The sequence below is a fragment of the Eretmochelys imbricata genome, chromosome 24 (assembly GCF_965152235.1).
Source record: "Eretmochelys imbricata isolate rEreImb1 chromosome 24, rEreImb1.hap1, whole genome shotgun sequence".
In the NCBI taxonomy this organism is placed as follows: Eukaryota; Metazoa; Chordata; order Testudines; family Cheloniidae; genus Eretmochelys; species Eretmochelys imbricata.
The window spans coordinates 15,447,193-15,462,463 of record NC_135595.1 but is presented as its reverse complement, the minus strand read 5'-3'; the positions used below and the strand labels follow the sequence as shown (position 1 = coordinate 15,462,463).

Sequence of the window (15,271 nt, the reverse complement as noted above, 5' to 3'; positions counted from 1 at the left end):
ACCCTCTGGCTTCCCCAGGACCACGCCTTGGCAGACTCGCTGTGGGAAGCACACGGAGGGGCAGAGGATGCTGAACGCTCCGAGGTCAGACCCAGGAAGGTGGAAGTTGTGTGAGCTGTGTGTCCTGGAGACAGTCTGCTCACAGAAAGGAGACTTCCCCAGAGTCCCGACAGGCTTTGCAGGGAGCAGTTCCAGAGCATCTCCCGGGGACTCCGTGACAACTGGTGGCAGCGGTGGGATCTACTGCACCCCGTGGATGGCGCTTCCTGCAGTAAGTGGTTGGGGAGCAGTAAAATGAAGGGGGATTGATGAGAATCAGGCGTGCTGAAGGCTCAGAGAGGAGCAGTTTTGGGGGGCGGTTAACCCCTGGGAGTGTGTGACCACCGAGAAAGACTGTGCAGTAATGGGGTCCCCCTGGGGACTGCGGTGAGCAGTCTCAGGGGCGGAGGAGCCTGCGGCTTGGCCCTGGGAGAGAGAAGGCCTTTTGCAGTAACAGGGTTCCCCGGGGATTTCAGCGAGCGGTCCCAGGGGCGGAGGAGTCTGCAGCTCAACTATGGCACAGAGGTGGTGACCTCGAGAAGGGCTGGCACACTAGGGGTTCTCCCTGGAAACAGTGGGGAGCTGAGAGCGCACAGGCCTGTGAGTCCACAACAACTTGGGAATAGTGGCGTGATGGCCTGTGGACACTGTAACCCTGTGCAAAAAGAGGGTTGAGCATTGGAAAGTTCACCAAGGCACAGTTCATCGTGCAGCTGGAGGAGGATGACCGCTCTAAGGAACAGATTCCTGACCCCAAATGGGGCTACAGCAGGATCTGGGAGCAGCTGGAGTGGTAGCCAGGCATCCCGAAGACTCCTGTCCCCGACCAGACAGGGGTCTTCACGATCAGGTTCCCCATCGGGGGATTGGAGACGGATGGGATTGGAGCTGAGTCCGAGAGAGCAAGAGGACTGTGAGAGACAGCGAGAGCCCGAGAAAGAGCTGCAGCAGCAGCATGAACTGGCGATGGTGGAGCGGAGAGGCCTAGGGGACCTCCCAGGGGTGAGTGGGGATAGACCTTGGGGGGGCCAGTTCCACAGGGAACCTCCATACTAAATTGCTGCCCCTCGTTAAGGAGGTGGGGATGTGGATGCCACCTCACTGCCTTTGAGCAGGCTGGCAATTTGAACAAGGGGGACCCTGCGGAAAAGCCCTGGTGTCTAGCTCCCTTTCTGGGTCCCAAGGCCGTGGACTCCGTCAGCCAGATGGGTGGAGAGGTGGGCAGGCTCCCACCCCTGGTCCCAACCTATATGTCTGTGTGGAGTTTCCTGGGGTCAGGACCCTCGGACCCCCAGTGGGAGCGGAAGGTGATGGTCGATGGGGAGACATTCCTGGGGTGGCGAGATCCTGGGACAGAGAGAACTGTTGTCAGACCCCTGGTGGTGCAGCATCAGATGCTGAGGGGCTGTGTGAGCTGGGTGAGGGTCCCAGGGACGAAGCCCCTCGCCCTGCCTATGGCCCAGGTCCCTGTGCAGACCCAGGAGGGGTGGGGCTGGCTGGTCGTTGGGGTTCTCTGGGACACCAGCTGCAAGACCCTGTTGTGGGATGACTGTGTCTCTTTGGGACAGGATCCAGGCCTGGCTCCTGTAACGGCCAAGTGTTTGAATTTGAATCCAGGGAACCCATCGACGGAGAGGGAAATGGTCAGTGAAAATGCAGATGACCTGGCTGGCAGCGGGGAGGAGGTGCTAGGTTCAGGATACCTGCATGCCTGTAACCAGACCCCTGGGGCTGGGTGGGACAGAGAGATGCTCCCTGCCCTCTTGCACACCGGAGAGGGGGCTCACGCTGGCTGATGCAGTGAGGAAAGCAGCGAGCTCGCTGCCTACCCCCACTGGGACAGCAAGGGCAGCGCTGAGCACAGTGGGAGCTGAGACCCCAGCTGAGTGGGGGGAGACAGGCAGGGCAGGGGATCTGTTGGGAGTGGCAAGGTGCTTGGTAAGGAAAGTCTGGATGAGCCTAGGCAGCCTTGTGTGCTGATGGCTGTGTCTAGTCAGCAGTGTGGGAAGGCGAGGAGAGTGTCCCTGGACCTTACCTGTTACCTGGGTCAAGAAGTGTGACAGTGAAGGAAACGTGCCTGTGTCTGTCAGGGGTATTGACTTGCCTATGGTGGGAGCTACCCTGATCTCCAAGCAGTTGTCTGTGGACAGCCTTGTGTGCTGGGACAAGGGGAATGAGACCCCAAGCTGTGTGTCTGGTAAAGAGAAAGTGTGTCCGGCTCTTCTTTGTCTGTGGAGCAGACAGAAGGGGCCTTTCAGCCTGTGATAGTTTTGTCTCAGAGCTGGTTCTGGATTCAACTGAAGCCCAGGAAGGGAATAGTCCTAAGTTTGTGTCTGCTCGGGAGAATGGCCCTGTAATTAGGTCGCATCCAGTTAGTGTCTATGCAAAATCCCAGAGACCAGACAATTCTGGAGCTTGTATTTTGCCCATTGCTAGTGTGTGGCTGGGAAAGGGTGTAGCAACTCTGTCTAATCAGAGTGAGACTCTAACCAGGGCACAAAGAGAGCAGAAAGGTGATTTGATTGTGTTACCTACTAAGGGTGTGGAAACCTGTAGCAAGAAAGAAAAGATTCCTGAGCTTGTGTGTGGCAAAGGGAAGGAGAAGGCTTCTAAACTTTTATCTAGGAAATCTGTCAGTTTGCCTGAAAGGGGATTGTGTAGGAATCCGCCTGATGGGCCAGAGGTAATTCTGGATGTCAGTGAGACCCAGAAAGAGGCTGTTGTTGTTCAGGAAAGAGTTCCTCTAGAGCAAGCCCTAGGTAAAGAGGGTAAGAGCAGAATTTCTGTGAAGGGTGAATTGTTGCATTGAAAAGCCCCTAGGGAAAGGAATCCTCATGGAGTCTTTGTAAGCAGTTGACTACAACTGAAGGGTGTGAAAGTGATTTAATCAAGAAACTTTCAGTTCCTAACAGCCAGAAATTTTCTGTTGTGAATGAAGCCACTGACTTTCCTGTTGAAAGATCCAGTGTGGATAGCTTTGAGAAGGTCTCAGAGTGAAAGCTATTAAGAAAGTTACAGTCCTATAACCAAGTGCCTGTGTTTGGCCAGTTTGTTGGGGAGACAAGGTTGTTGAGAAAGGGATGTCTCCATGCTAGTTCTGTAAGTGAACAGTATGTGGCCCAGGTCAAGATGGGGACTCTTAACCAAGACAGCCCGAATTGCAGCCCTCCAGACTAGAGCGCTGGGAGAAGACCCGATCCCAGTTTGATCCCTGGGGGTTTTAGGGTAGCAAAAGGCACGGGCCGCATAAACCTTCCCACATGTGGCATGCGAGTGCTATCGACCACCCCCGACCTAAGCCAGGGCAAGAAACTGGAAGGGCCTGGTGTAACTCCCACCAAGGAACAGGAGAGATGCTGGGGCATCCATGCCTGGGCGGACTCGCTGTGGGAAGCGCACGGAGGGGTGGAGGATGCTGAATGCTCCGAGGTCAGACCCAGGAAGGTGGAAGTTGTGTGAGCTGTGTGTCCTGCAGACAGGCTGCTCACAGAAAGGAGACTTCCCCAGAGTCCTGACTGGCTTCGTGGGGAGCAGTTCCAGAGCATCGCCTAGGGACTCTGTGACAGGAGGGCAGAAACTTCCTGAAGAAAAAGAATCCTGTCCCAGCCCCCTGTTCTGCCCCACACTTCCCGGGTGCCCTCGGCCACATCACTCAGTCTCTCTGGGCCTCAGTTCTTCCATCCAGGAAATGGGGCTGGTGGCGCTTCCTGCCTCACAGAAGCCTGGGAGGAGAACTACCCTGCGGGTTGGGAAGAGGCTTGGACCCTGGGGTAATGGGTGAGGGGCGCAGGGGGAGAGTCTTAGCACCATCGTTTGGTATCTGGAGTCTGTCTGGAAACAAAATATTTCCCGAAAGTCATTCTAAAAACCTGTATCCAGCCACGGGAAATATTTAACAAAGCTGCATGTTTTTCCCTCGTGTAGCCTGCCCCCGACCCGGCACCAGCCCCCAGTTCTGCCCCCTTCCTGCCACCGCAGCCCCATCTCACCTCCTGACCCTCTCTGGGTGCCCTGGGCCCCTCTTAGCAGGGGGCTGTCCAGGAGGGTGCAGGGGGGGGGTGTCTCTCCTTGCAGCCATAGGCAGGGCGTGGAGTCTGGTGGATGTCCAGCCCCTCTGGACACCTCTGCCAGAGTCCTGGCTCCCAGCCCCAGCTGTGCTAAGTATCCAACCCCACTCTAACCCCAGAGCTGGGAATGGAACCCAGGAATCCTGACACCCAGCCTCCCTTCCTCCCTCTAACAACTAGACCCCACTCCTGCGCATTTTGGGAGCCAGGACGCCTGGGTTCTATCTGGGTTCTGGGAGGGCAGTGAAGGCTACTGGTTAGAGCAGGAGGAGCCAGGACTCCTGGGTTCTATTCTCAGTGCTACTGTGGGCCTCTCTTTTCCTCCCATTTTTTGGGTATGGAGACTGTAAACTCTTTGGGGCAGGGCCTGTCTCTCGCCTCGCCCAACAGGGCCCTGATCTCAGCTGGGGCAGGGACTGTCCTTGTGTCTGTGCAGCCCCCAGCACAACAGGGGCCCTGCTTCTGCCATGGTTTCTTTAGGTGCTGCTGTGTACGGATCAATAGACCTGAATATTAAAAGCCATGACACCACCATTGCCGTGCAAGGGCTAAATGGGATTCTTACCCCTGTAACCCTCTGTGCATCCTCCCCCCTGACACAGTTCCCCGATTCTCCGCCCTGAGCCCCTTGTGCCGCTGCCCTCATCAATGGCAGTGAAGAAAGCCGCCCAGCCCTAGCGACAAATGAAGACGGGGAGAAGGGGGAAAAAAAAAAACTTTGCAAAAATTGGTCACACCAATAGGAAACCAGCAGCCGTGGTTTGCGACTACACCCGCCCCCCCCGGCACTTATCCATCCCCCTTGGGGAGCAGCGATGGACGGGGGGGAGCAGCGATGGACGGAACAATCAAAGTAGGTTCTGGAGATGTTCCTCCAGCTGCCAGCGTCTGGGCTCCAGTTGGCGCTACGCTGCGTTCAGTTCCTCTCTCTGGTGCCCCCCCCCGGTACAAAAAAATTTCCTCTTCCTTCTCATTTGTCACACTTGATGTCATTGAGCTTAAAGAACCCCAACCAAAGCGCCCCAGGGAGAGACACCCACGGCACTGCTCAGCTGAAGCCCTGCAAAGGAAGATGCCTTCCCCTACCCATTCCCAGGCATATGAGAGGGGTTGGGATTGGGGAGCATGGATGGGCAACCCAAGCAGGGGAGAAAGGATCTGAAGCCAGAAGGGAAGTGGGAGGGCCTGTGCCCCCAACATGGAGAATTTGGGGTGGAACCTTGCTTAACAGGTCAGTCTGTCCTTTCTGTCTCTGTCCCATTCCAGCTTTATCTAGCACTCCTGTTTGTTCATTTGTTCTTTTTTGTTCCTTTCCTTCTGTAGCTTGCAGGTTCTTGCTTGCTTTCCCCCCCTCTACCTTTCATGCTCTTTCTTTCCTTCATTTTCTATTGTTTTTACTCTCCCTTTATTTCTTTCTCTGCCTTTCACACTCTTTTCTCTCTCACTGGTTATTTTTTTTCACTTGCTCTTTTTCCTCGCTCCCTTCCCAGCCAAGTGGGTTCTCCTTGCACACAGATTTCGGGGCAGGTTTCCCTCCTGACCACCAAGTGGATTAAACACACCCCACAAGCATATTATGGGTTACCCAGCAGCTCTACTGACAGGACCACGGCTGGCCCGGGAAGCTGGGAACCTGCATCAAACCGAAAACCCGCTGGCATCAGGGGAACAAGATCCATGGCCAAGACCCAGTTGGATTTTGGGGGCAGCCTTCGATACTTAGAGGAGGGGCAGGGAAGACGTTTCTCGGGCTCAGAGCCACTTTGATCGTCTCCAAGATTCTAACGCTTTGCAATCGTGCTGGGCTACTACATTTGTTCCTCAGTAGAGAAAGCCGGGGCTTAAAGCCCGTTTGTACAGCAGGGAGCAAAAGGGGGGGGGTCCCAGAGCCAGCAAGGAAATCACAAGGGCTATGAAGATTAATCCACCGTCATTCCTGGAAATCAGTGGCAGCGAGCACCAAAAAGCCTGGGAAGGTCTGGGCCTGCTGGACAAAAGCTGCTGCACCCAGAGATTGCTCGATCCTCCACACTTGGTTCTGCGGCCACGTTAAACACAGTCCGGCAAGAGGATGTTTTAACCAGCAGGCTGTGGGGAATTAGCAGCCTTGGCAATGACAGTGGGGTCTTGTTGGCTCCCTGGCCAGCAGCATCTTGGCTATGCCCAGGGGGATTGTTTGATTTGCAGGGTGCTGTGGGGCTTTTTTGGGGTGGTGCCCTGAGAGGGGCCTCCCGCCCCCCACCGATAGGTGCTGTCTACCCCCACTTCCTAGCTGGGGGTGTCCCCCCCCCCCGCAAAGCTTCCCTCCACTTGATTTCCAACAGGGAGGGGGTGAGTGTGGGAGCCAGGGCTCCTGGGTTTAGGCCACTCACCTCTCCCTGTTCCATCCCTCAGTTTCTCCATAGAAGAGGAATAAGGACAAAGTTGCCCCCAAACCCCCCCAAAGGCTTCAGAGGTGGTTCTGCAAGGAGGGGATGGCCGCAGCCAGGGTGGCGAGCTCAGGGGTGGGATCTGAGGGGCTGTTGCTACCTCAGCACAGGAATTAACCCCTGGGCTCAGGTGCCTGGGACAGGGCCGTCTTTACTGGCTCCTAGGGCAGGGCACAAGGGAGGGTGGGATGGTCCAGGCAGAACCACAGGCCAAGCCAGCCTGGAGCAGCCAGATAGAGCTGGTGCCCCCTAGCAGGGGACCATTCCCCACCCACCTGAGCCTGCCAGTCCCTGCCCTGGGGCAGGTCGGAGCTGGCGTCCCCCAGAGGGGAAAGGCCTCATGTCCCAGTCCCTGCCATAGACCTGAATGCGCATTTAGTCAGTTTCTTCAGAACAATGGGAATTACAGAACACCACAAAACCCACGTGGGATCCCCCCCACACCTGACACCGCTCCTCCACCTCCGCTCAGCCCCACCAACCCTCCCACCACCAGCATCTGGTCACCCCCCCTTACACTGACCCCCCACCTTGCAGAAGAGGGGACAGCTGGGTTAGGCCCCCAGTAACTCCACCCCAGATAGGGAAGGAGTGTGGGTGGGACGCACCTAACATGGGTGTGGCTACCTACAACTGCACCCCTTTAGGGGCGGGGCTCCCTGAGCCCCTCCCAGGCAGGACAGGGCCATCAGGCCCAGCTGTGCTGCTGGAGGGTCTTGAGGGCCAGGGTCCAGCGCTCCAGCCACTGCTGCAAGGTGAGGCCCTGGCGGTGCTCCGCCGGCAGGGAGAACTGCCCCGGCTGCTCCCACCTGAACACAGGGACGGGGAGAGAGAGGGGAGCAGGTGAGATGGCTCCTTCCGGCCCCCCGCCCCAGTTCCCCCCACAGCACAGACACCACCACGTCCACTCTCAAAATCTGCCCCCCACACATCATCCCTTATGGCAATGCCCCCCCCGGCCACTCCCTAGGTACGCCCATTCTCCAGAGGCACCAGACCACCCCCTTCCTTCCCACCCCAGCCTCCAACCCCCCCACAATCACTCCCTCCTGTGCCCCCCCTCCACTTGGGCAAGCCCCCTTCTTCCTCACAGACCCCACCCCACCCCAGGCAGGGGAGAACCAACCCTGGACCCCCTCCCAGCACAGGATGGGCAGGGCCTCCCCCCTCTGCAGAACAAGGCGTCCCATAAACCAGGTGGGCGGGGGCTCCTCACCAGGCGTTGATCGTGGCCTGCACCTCGGGCCAGCGCTCGATGCGACGCTCGCACTGCTCGGTCACCAGCTGGATCCGCGGCCCCAGGGCTCCGGCCTGCTCCCGGTCGTGGTCCCGCAGGGCCTGCAGCAGGACTGGGGGAAAGAGACATTGGTGAGGCCCGGAGGAGTTATGGCTTGGGGGGGGCGGGGGGGGGGTGCTGAGCTGTGCTGGGCGGATGCCATGGTCCTGCCACCCTTCAGGCCGGCTCGTGTGCCAGGAGGGTGCCCCTCGCAAACCCTGGGAAGGGGCCGCAGGCTGGGGGTCGTCTCCATGGGGAGAGCTCATCTTGCACGTCGGTCCCCTGGCGCTGCTGCAGGCTGGCTAGCGCCTGGCTCTTGTAACTCAGCTGGGCACGCAGGGCCAGCAGCTCCTTCTTCAGCTCAGCCATGTGGGGCAGCAGGTGCTCGGGGGCCTGGGGCAGAGACAGATAAACACAGGGGGTGAGGGGAGACAGGGGCTGCCCCCTCTCCCCCAAGATCACCCCCCAGGGGGCTCTGGGGAGGTTTAATGCAGAATAAACTTGGGGGGTGCTCCTGCCCCACCCCCTCCCCAGGGCCCCCCATCCCATCTCTCCCCAGAAGAGGGTCTCAGAGGAGGGGTTCACTCCCACCCTGTGGGGAGACATTCCTGTTCCCTGCCCCATTGCTCCACCAAGTGTGCGTCTCACCTTGTAGAGAGGGAAGCCGGCAGCCTGGCACACAGTGAGGAAGGCCCGGTGCTGGGCGAGCCCCGGCCGGTCCAGCCGATGGATGGAGAGCTCGTGGGCCGGGACCTGTTGGGACCTGGAGGCGGGAGACGACCGGGTCAGGGCAGCTGAGGATCAGCCCCTGAACCCCTCACCCTCAGGCATCCCCCATCCCCACCGGGCACCCCAGCCCACAGCCCTCCCGCTCCCCAGGAAAGGCTGGCGGGGCCCCATCCTCACAGCAGCCTGCTGACATAGTACAGCATTGGTACCCCCGGGAGAGCAGGTACCAGTGTTCCCAGCGTATTAATACCCCAGAGTATCAATGCTCCTCTCACCGCTAGAGGCTACCGACGCTCCTAGAGCATTATCAGCCCAGAAAGTATTAATCCTCTTACCACAGATCTGGGGTACCAAGGCTCTCAGAGCATTACCACCCCCCCCCCCCCGGAAAGAGTATTCATGCTCCCACCAGAGTATTAAAGCCCCTGCCCTATTCTCAGGGTATTAGCTCTCCGCCCAGAGAATACGGGGTTTTCATTAGTATTCCCCAGCACCAACGCTCCTGCTTGTCTCCGTGCCCCGACTGCAGCATTAATCCCACTACCTAAGTACTGATGCTCCTCCCAGAGGACCAGCGCCCCCAGCTTGGGGCAGAGGAGCAGAGTACCAGTACTGCTCTGCAGGCACCTCCCTCCCTCCCTCCAACCGGCGGATCTCAGGGTGCTTTTCCCAGGGTGGGTCTCAGCCCCGTTTCAATGGGACACAGGTGGGGAGGGAAGGGGTGGGGAGAGAAAATCCCAGGAATCCTGCATACCCCAAGTCCAGTAGTGCAGGAGGGGGAACACAGGTACACCCCCAAGGCCAAGGGACGCCCCCCCATATGGGGACCCAGCCCCTGGGGCTGCCCAAGAGGGGACAGTTGGCCCCAGGACCCTGCTCGCTGTGGGGGAGAGCAATCAGACAGAGCAGGAGGTTGGGGGGAGACTCACCCAGGGAGGCTGCGGTGCAGCAGGCAGGGGAGGGCAATGGCCCCCAGCTGCCGGACCTCGCGCTCCACGCCCCCGTGCAGCCGCTGCGACTCCAGGGTCACGTCCTGTTCCGGGCCCAGCAGCTTCCTCTGCACGAAGGCCTGGACCTGAGAGAGAGAGAGCAGGGTTTGCGGGAGATCATGCTGGTGCCCTGCCCTCCCAGCCCTGGGCCCCACTCCCCCAGCCCTGCCGGTGCCCCTCAGGCCCGACCCACAGCCTCCTGGTATCCCAGCCCTGGACTCCCCCATCCTCTGTCAGTGCCGCTTGATCCCGCCCCATGGCATGGAAGGATGTCTCACCTCGGCCTGGTCCTTGCGGAGCTGGCATTTGATGTAGGAGGTGCCTTTGATCAGCGCCCAGACGTGCTGCTGCTTTTCACGCTGGGGGGGAAGGGGGTAGAGAAAGTGTCAGTCCTGGGGATGCTTCAAGACAGTGTCCCTGCTCCCCCCAGGGCAGCAAGGCACCCCATATTCAACCCCGCAATCGCTCCCTTTCCCACAGAAGGAACCCCCCCGACCCCCAACTTGTTCACTCCTTCCTTTCCCTGCCTCCCCTCCCCCCCATCATCCCCAAACCCATATACTCCCCCAGTATGCACCCCCTCTACTTCCTTCCCCCCAGGCCAGCCAGGTACCCTGTGGATCCCCCTCCAGGAACCCCCCACCCATGGACACCCTCCCAGCCAACCCCACCTCATTCTCCTGTGTGCCCTACTGCCTCCCCACCCCCCAGGCAGGTCCCACGTCCAGAGGTTGCCCTGCTCTGGCCCCCAGATTCCCCCCCGCGCTTCCCGCACTCACCACCAGGTGGCAAAAGTCAAGGACGCGCTGACGCTTGCTCTGCAAGGCCTGCAGCTCCGCATGGCGGGCATTTGCCTCCTGCTCCAGTTCCTGGCAGCCTCGACGCAGCCCATCCCGCAGCCCTGCCAGCCGCACAGCCCGCAGCTCCAGCTCCAGCACCGCCCTGGGGGCCGGGCGGGACAGGCCAGTTCAGTGGGGGGGCGGGGGGGAGTCTCCCCAGCAGGGGGTGCTCACCACAGGGCCCCGAGAGCACAGGGGGACCCCACAGGACAGGGAAGTCTCCCCAGCAGGGAGCGCGCTCCAGGGGGCCCTGACAGAGCCGGGGTACCCCTGGGGTGGGAAGTCCCGCCAGCAGGGAGCGCTCTCCCAGCGGTGGGTGGTCACGAACTGTGCAGGGCTGAGTCCAGGGGGCGGGGTGTCTCCCAGGGCCTGTGGCAGCTACCTGGCGAGGATCGCGTGCTCCGAGCCGTCCGCCACCAGCCGGTTCATCTCCTGCACGAGGGAGGCCAGCTGGGCCCTGCCGCGCTGCTCCCGGGCCTGTAGGGGGAGCTGCTGCACCCACAGCTCCTCACACCTGCTCCAGCCTTCCTGCAGCCGGGGGAGGGAGCAGGTAACGAGGGGCCAGGGGACTCTGCCCCCTCCCCCCACTATAACCCAACTGGAGATATGGGCCCTGTTGTCCCTGGGACCCCCCAGCACTGAGATACAGCCCCTTCCCCCTGATATATCCCAGACCCCAGGAGCCCCAGATGTGGCCCCCTCCCCCCGGCTATATATCCTAGCCACTGGGACTGCCCAGCCCCCACATACGGCCCTGCCTGCCCCTCCCCATGCCCCCACTCACCTGTATGAGGCCCCGGACTGAGGGCAGGGCTGCTGGCGGCCCCGCCAGGTCTTGCAGACGGGAGCTCTCGTAGCGGAACCTGCAGGTCAGAGGGCAGAGATACAGGTCCCAGCATTGGTGTCATGGGTGACTGCAGCACCACTGGGGTGACAGGCCCCAGAGCCCCGACTCTGCCCCCTGCTGACACCACCAGGGGGCCAAAGCCCCACAGCACCCCCCTCTCTCTCGAGCTCCTCCTCTGCCCCCACCCACAAGTACAAGCCACCACCACTGGCGGGCGATAGCTCCGTACAGCACCACACCCCCACACTCTCAGCCCCTTAGCGGTACCCACTTGAGGGCCTCTACGTCGCGGGGAATGTCAATGCGGCTGGTGAGCTCCTGCATCTGCAGGGTGTTCTCCAGGGCCAGGTGCTCCAGGGCTGCCAGGACATGGTTGGGAGGGTGGGAACCCACGATGGCCTGCGTGGGCAGAGAGGTGGGATGAGCCACAGTGGGCCAGGGACGCTGTACATTCCCTCACGGCTGGCTCCAATGCCCCATACGGGGCTAGAGGGCGCTGCGCTGCAGGGAGCAGGGCAGGGGGCTCTCCCCTGGCAGTCAGGGCTGCCTCAATGCCCCAGCCTGGCGCTAAGGGGCGCCCAGCTGCCCCTCCCAGAGGTGGCTGCATCTCTGTAGCAGGCGAGCCGTCCCCAGGGTCCCTACCCCATTGCTCCTCCCTCCCTCCCCTCCGTTACCTCCACCGTGCTCAGCCAGTGCTGGTAGGACGCGTCCAGCAGCTCCTCACTTGTCCCACTGCTAAGAGAGAGAGACATGAGGCGGGTCAGAAACAGAGCACGGGGGAAGGAGAGGGCAGGGGAGCTCACAGGGTCTTACGGGACGGCCCCAGATGTGCTGTGCTCGAAGAGTGACTTCAGGAAGTGGAAGCACAGCTAGCAAGCCGTCCGCACGTCCCGCTGCGGAGACAGGGACAGACACGTGGACGGGTTACCGGGGTGGGGAAGACACGAGGGCCCTCAAGAAAGCTGCAGATCACCAGGATCTACTGGATCCTCCCCCCTTATTGGGATCCAGGCACCAGGCTCAGGGAGATCCCTCAGGATCCCAAGACCTGATTGCCAATGGCCCAACAGACTCTCCCCAGGGCTCGGCACCAGGCTCAGTCCGATTCCCTCCTCCTTCCCAACCAAACCCCATCGCCAGATCCCACAGGGAGATCACCAGAGCCCCATGCTGGCATTCACAGGGCTCAGATTACCGGGTACCCCTTGTCACTAGAGCCTGCCTTGGCATCTCCAGATTCCCCCCCATGAGATCCAGGACTGGGATCCCCAGATCACCACCCCCAACTAGCAGAGGGGAGCAGGATTCTCAAATTCCTCTCCCCCGCCCAGGATCTACCCACTATCCTCTCTCCAACTCACCAGTACTTCAGGCTCCAAGCTAGCAAATCCGAGGTCAGGCAGCTTCCCTCCCACTGTCAGCTCCACCTTGGCCTTTCTGCAGAGACCAGAGGAGGCTGTGAAAATTGGCGGGGGGGGGGGGGAAGGGGCAGGAGAGGAAGGGGGAGCACAGTTCAGGACATCCCCCCGCATCCCCAGGGGGACTTTGTGCCCCCCACCCCCAGAGCAATGGCCTGGGGTAGAGCACTGGAGGCAAAGACTACGCCGCCTCCCAGATCCTTGGGGCTCCCCCCTTACCGTCAGCCATGACCTCGCGCTGGGCTGTCTCTATCTGCAGGTCCAGCAGCTGCAGCTCCCCACGCAGGTGGGCCACACCCTGGGCAAGCTGCTGGCGCCGCTCCTGCTCTGGTTCCGACCCACTGGGCTTTCCCTGTGGGGAGGGGGAGACACCGACTGCTATAGACCCAGGCATCCTGCTCACCCCACGGCAAGGCCCCTGTTCCACCCTGCAGCACCCCAATCCCAATCCCCCACCCTCATCTCCCAGATCCACAGCTCAGCAACAAGGCACCCACTCTCCCCCACCCTATCCCATGCCATAGGACCCCTCTGCACCACGATCCCACCCCGACTCACTTCCCACCCACTGCTCCCACCCTAGTCCACCCCGCAGCACCACCTGATCCTCTCCTTGCCCCACGACCCCATCCCCTACCCTGACCCACTCTATCCCATCCCACAGCACCCCGATCCCCTTCCCCGCCCCTCCAAATCCAGATTACCATCCCCTACCGACTCCCCCACCCACCACAGCAACACCCAATCCCATCCACAACACCCGTCCCGTCCCACCCACAGCCCTCACCCACACGCCCCTATCCACCCAGCAGTCTCCACCGGCCCCCTCTCCTCTGCCTCCTCCAGAAGCTGGTACCTGACACAAGGCCTGAGTAAAGGAGGCTGAACGTAGAGAGTGACAGAGGCCTGGACAGACGGACAGACACACAGACGTCAGGGAGAGCTCGGAGCCAGCAGGCTTCGAGGTCCAAGGCCAGGAGACAGACGCCAGCCAAGGGTCGGCAAGGAAATTAAACCCGCTTCTATAGGGCATAGGGGACACCGGGCTGGATGGGCCCAGGGGCTTGGTCTAGGCAGGGACAGGGCAGGACACTGGGCTGGATGGGCCCCTTGGTGAAAAAGCTACCCATAGTAACAAGCCCCCACGGCAAAGGGGAACGAGGAAAGGATACCGCAGCAAGTTCCCTCGGATCTTCTTCACATTCCTGTGAGGAAAGAGAGAGGGGCGAATCTACTGCAGAAGCAGCAATGGCTCTGGGAACGGAGGGGGGTCCAGTGGTTAGAGCAGAGGAGGACGGGAGCCAGGACTCCTGGGTTCTACCCCTGGCTCTGGGAGGAGACCTGAAAAGCACAAGGCCCCATGTCCGATTCCCCGCTGCTGCCCCCCTGAGCCAGCGAGACCCCCGCCCTGGGGCCGGGTGGGAGCCAGCGGCCCTTTGAGGGGAAAGGCGCCAAACCCCATTCCTCTCACCTCTGGTGGTGCACGTGCCGGGTGACGTATCTCCAAATCTCCGCACACTGGCCTGAGCACATCCTGGGGATACAGAGCAACAGCATCAGCCCCACGGGGACGCGACCGGAAACCCCTACGAGGAGCATGGGTGGCCCTTGGTTGAGGGCCGTATACCCCCCCCACGTCCCTGCCCCAGGGCTGGATACCCCCTTTTCCTTCCCTCCCCCCACCGGGCCGGGCTCATCCAGGTAACCTCACAGGGCTTGGGGGTAACCTGGCAGGCGGCTGGGAGGCCCTTTTATGGGGGAGAGCGGAGTGTGTGTGTGTGTGGGGGGCCTCTGGCCCCACAGCTGGGATATAATCAAGGGGCAGTGAATGGGGATGTGGGGGCAGTAGGGCAGTCAGGGAACTCATGGGGAAGAAAGGTGGAGGGCTGGGGCAGGAAGGTACCAAGGAGCAGAGGAGGCAAGGCGGGGCTAAGGGGGGAGGAGGACCAGGGGGGCAGGACGCGAGGAGAGAGGGAGGCCGCCCCCACAGCGGGGACCCCGAAGGAGCAGGGGAAAGGTGGCCGAGGGGGGAGCCGCAAGTGCTCGCGGACAAGGAGGGAAACGGGAACTCGCGGAACAGGAGCCAGGGAGCGGGGGGGGGGCAGGGGGCGGGAGCCGGGGGGGGTCCCCGCGGTGGGAAGGGGCAGGATCCGGGGGGGCAGGAACCGGGGGGGCCCCCAGCTGGGGGGGAGGGTCCGGCGGGGCGGGAGCCGAGGGGGGTCGGGGAAGGAGCCGGGGGGCCCCGAGCCTGGGGCGGTCCCCGCGCTGGGGGCCCGGGGCTCTCACCGGCGGAAGGCCCCGTCGGGGGGCACCTTCTCGCGGGGCAGCCCCATCTCCTGGGCCGCCCAGACCTTCAGCTCCAGCGCCGCCCCGCTCCATGCCGGGACCCGAGCACCGAGCGGGCCGGCCGCTGCCGCAAGGCCCGCCGGGAGCTGGGGGGCGGGGCCTGCCGCTGCTGGGGGGCGGGGCCTGCCAGCAGCCGCAATTTGCCATTCCCCCCTTCAGGTGCGGGTCCCAGCACAGGCCCCAGGGTGGCCCCTCCCCGGTGTGTAACAGCGCCACCTGCAGGCTTCCGGCAGGACGAAGAGAAGGCGCAGCTCATGTGCCCTGCGCACTGAATTCCCGCGGGGAAGGTAAA

At 61.5% G+C, this 15,271-nt stretch overlaps 1 pseudogene across 1 annotated transcript; it reads right to left on the bottom strand.

Moving 5' to 3' along the window:
* Positions 1–5,616: 5,616 nt before the first annotated feature.
* On the bottom strand, positions 5,617–15,235 carry LOC144279956 (HAUS augmin-like complex subunit 5; annotated as a pseudogene). Its single transcript, XR_013348706.1, has 19 exons — positions 15,159–15,235; positions 14,920–15,102; positions 14,105–14,167; positions 13,806–13,838; positions 13,453–13,489; positions 12,760–12,985; positions 12,577–12,671; positions 12,029–12,108; positions 11,890–11,950; positions 11,487–11,614; positions 11,153–11,231; positions 10,751–10,896; positions 10,309–10,471; positions 9,808–9,888; positions 9,470–9,615; positions 8,460–8,574; positions 8,080–8,204; positions 7,752–7,886; positions 5,617–7,344 (listed from the first exon to the last, which is right to left on the bottom strand). The product of XR_013348706.1 is annotated as an HAUS augmin-like complex subunit 5 (transcript).
* Between the last annotated feature and the right edge of the window lie 36 nt (positions 15,236–15,271).